The sequence below is a fragment of the Nicotiana tomentosiformis genome, chromosome 8, assembly GCF_000390325.3.
Source record: "Nicotiana tomentosiformis chromosome 8, ASM39032v3, whole genome shotgun sequence".
Taxonomy (NCBI): Eukaryota; Viridiplantae; Streptophyta; class Magnoliopsida; order Solanales; family Solanaceae; genus Nicotiana; species Nicotiana tomentosiformis.
The window spans coordinates 101082076-101085976 of record NC_090819.1 but is presented as its reverse complement, the minus strand read 5'-3'; positions in this window follow the sequence as shown (position 1 = coordinate 101085976).

The following is a 3901-nucleotide window of genomic DNA, read 5'->3' as shown; positions in this document are numbered from 1 at the left end:
GCTTTCCTGTTATATTATCGTTCAATCATCTGCTTTTGAGCCGCCATTCGAATTAATGATGCTTCCCTCCTTTTTTCTAACAAATCCAAATTTGTCTGCAACTCTTCCTCATTTGCCGCTTCAGTGGCATGCGTATATATTGTACTTGGTTCACCTATCTCCACCGGAATCAAAGCTTCTGCTCCGTATATAAGTGAAAATGGTGTCTCACCTATACTAGTTTTTATTGTTGCTCGGTAAGCCCATAGCACCCCTGGTAATACTTCTGGCCATTTGCCTTTTGACTCTTCCAATCTCTTTTTTAAGTTATTGTTATAACTTTATTCGTCGATTCATCTTTCCCGTTGGTCGCATGGTGATAAGGTGCAGAAGTAATTCGTTTAATCTGCCAACTTTGGAAGAGTTCTGTGACTTTCGCGCCTATGAATTGTGGGCCATTGTCACATACAATCTCTTTTGGAACTCCAAACCAGCATATAATATTTCGCCAAATTAAATCCATAACTTCTTTTTATCGCACCTGTTTAAAATCACCTGTTTCTACCCATTTTGAGAAATAATATGTTAAAACTAACAGAAATAGTATCTTTCCTTTAGCTTCAGGCAACAGCCTTACGATGTCCATGCCCCACTTCATGAAGGGCCAAAACGAAATAATTGAATGCAGCAACTTCGCCGGTCGATGTATATTAGTGGCATATCGTTGACACTTATCGCACCTGACTGCAAAATTCTCTGTGTTTTCTTCCATTTTTTGCCAATAATATCCCGCCCTTATTAATGTTTTCACCAACTATCTTCCCCCAGAGTGATTGCCACAATGCCCCTCATGTACTTCTTTCATTACGTACTCTGTTTTTGATGGTCCAAGGCACCGTGCTAAAGGTCCACCAAATATTTTACGATACAAATTTCCATGAATTAAGCAGTACCATGCAGCTTTCAGCCGTAATAATTGGAATTTCTTCTTATCTCCAGGCAAGATACCATACTGCAAAAAGTTCATAAAGTCGTTTCTCCAATCCCAAGTTAAATTATTAAAATTTACCTCACTCTTGGTTTGATCGAGCGCTGAATGAAACAAATGTATCATAATAGCATTTTCTGCATTTGTTACATCCATGACAGACATGAGATTTGCCAACGCGCCTGCTTCTGCATTTTCCTTCCTGGGTATTTGCACGGGTTTCCACGTCTGAAATTGTCTAAGTAATTCTCGTATCTTTTCCAGGTATTGCTGCATTCACGTCTCTTTTGCCACGTAAGTCCCCTGCATTTAGTTAACCACCAACTGCGAGTCACTTTTGATCATAATTTGCTCGATACCAAGTTCTCTTGCCAATTCTAAACCTGCAATCACAGCTCTGTAGTCTGCCTCGTTGTTAGTGATTGGATAACATTTTATTGCTTGTCCTATGACTTCACCTAAAGTTGGAATTAGAACAATTCCTAAACCTGCTCCTTTAACATTTGAGGAACTGTCGGTGAGCAGGGTCCAAGTTTCCGAATTAGCTCCGATAAACACCTGTAGCTCCTTCTTTGCTTCAGGAACTAAATTCGTGCTAAATTTTGCTACAAAATCTGCTAAAACCTGCGATTTTATTGCAGTTCTAGGTTGATATATGATATCATACTCACTGAGTTCTATTTCCCATTTAGCTAATCTACCTGATAATTCCTGTTTATGCAGTATATTCCTCAGGGGAAAGCAGTTATAACAGAAATAGGATGACATTGAAAATAAGGTCGTAACTTCCTAGATTCCATAATTAATGTTAAAGAAAGCTTTTCCAAATGTGGATATCTTGTCTCTACATCTAGTAAAGATTTACTAACATAATAAATTAGGGATTGTTTACCTTTATCTTCTCGTGCCAACACCGCACTTACCACTACTTCTGACACAACGAGTTAAATGGGCGATCTTTCATCGTCTTTTGGTTTGGCCAACAAAGGCGGATTCGATAGATATGACTTTAGGTACTTGAGAGCTTATTGTTACTCATCAGTCCATTCAAACCGATTCTGCTTTTTCAACACTGAAAAGAATTTAAAACTTTTTTCCAACGACTTTGATATAAACCTTCCCAAACCTGCTATCATGCCTGTTAATCTCTGCACTTCTTTCTTGCTCGTGAGTATATCCGGTATTTCCTAAATAGCTTTGATCTATGCAGGATTTATTTCAATACCCCTGCTAGAAATAAGAAAACCTAAAAACTTACCTGAAGCCACGCCAAAAATACATTTTTCCGGATTTAGCTTCATATTATACTTGCGTAGAATTTCAAAGGTGCCTGACAAGTGTAGAAAATAATCTCCTGCATGTGTTTTCTTGACTAACATATCTTCTATGTATACTTCCATGGTTTTTCCCATATGTTCTTGTAACATTTTCGTCACCGATCTTTGATATGTGGCTCCAACATATTTCAAGCCAAATAGCATGACTTTATAACAATAAGTACCCCTGTCTGGTGATAAAGGAAGTTTTTTCTTCATCTAGAGGGTCCCTTTTTATTTGGTTATATCTTGAGTACGCATCTAAAAATATTAAAAGTTCATGACATGCGGTAGAATCAATTCGTTGATCTATATGCGATAAAGGAAATGAATCTTTAGGACAAGACTTATTTAAATCAGTATAGTCTATGCAAACTCGCCATTTTCCATTCTTTTATGGAACCACAACGGTATTAGCTAACCAGTCAAGGTATTTTACCTCCCGTATTGAACCAATTTTCAAAAGCTTTTGTACCTCATCCTGAATCACTTGATTTTTGAAGGATCCTTGCTTCCTTTTCTTTTGCTTGACAGACGGGTGTAATGGATCCTCATTTAGTTTATGAGTCATCACCTTCAGTGGTATACCTGTCATATATGAGTGCGACCAAGCAAAGCAATCTGTGCTAGCACGTATAAATTCAATTAACGTACCTTTTATCTCAGGGCTCAAATTTGCTCCGATGTAAACTTTCCTGTCTGGCCAGTGGTCAAATAATATTTGGGCTTCGAGCTCCTCGGTGGTTGTTTTAATGTTCTCATTTTCCTCAGGCTCCTAAATCACATCGGGTCTCGAGTCAACTTTAGTTTGATCTAACGTGTCTTCAGTTGAGGTTTTAATAGCAACGTCCTCAACTGAATTCTATAATTGCTATTCCGCATCTGAACTGTTGGTTCTTGTGCTTGCAAACACCACCGAGTTGATACTTCGTGAAGCTTGTTAGTCTCCGCGGATTCGACGGATCCCCCACTGTGAAGGAAATTTGATGAATTTATGCAAAGTGGATGGGACAACATACATATCATGAATCCATGGCCTTCCCAGAATTGTATTATAGGCCATATCCGCGTCTATCACCTGGAACTTCGTATCCTTGATGACCCCTTCTGCAAATGTGGTAAGTACAATTTCCCCTTTCGTAACTACGCTTGAATTATCAAACCTAGACAAGGTTCGTGCTTTTGGTATGACCTTATCATTAGCTTATATTTCATTCACCACGCTAAGTAAAAGATGTTTACTGAACTACCTGAAACAATCAAACTCATTTTATATTAGTATCATGTACATGCAAAGATATTACCAGTGCATCGTTGTGAGGAATCATCAATCCATCCACATCTTCATCATCGGATGTTATACTGTCGCCATCCAAGACTTGGATAACTCGCTTCCCGTGAGTGACAGTGACCTTTGACGTCTTTTTTTGGGATGTATATGTCACTCCATTGACCTTATCTCCTCCAGTGATGACGTTGACTGTTCTTTTTGGTGATGGAGGTTTTGGGGGTTCCCGACTGTTCTTCATGTATGATTGTCTTCCTTTCTCATTGAACAGATCAATAAGATAACCTTGCTTTAATAAATGTTCGACCTCTCCTTGCAAAAGCCTATAAT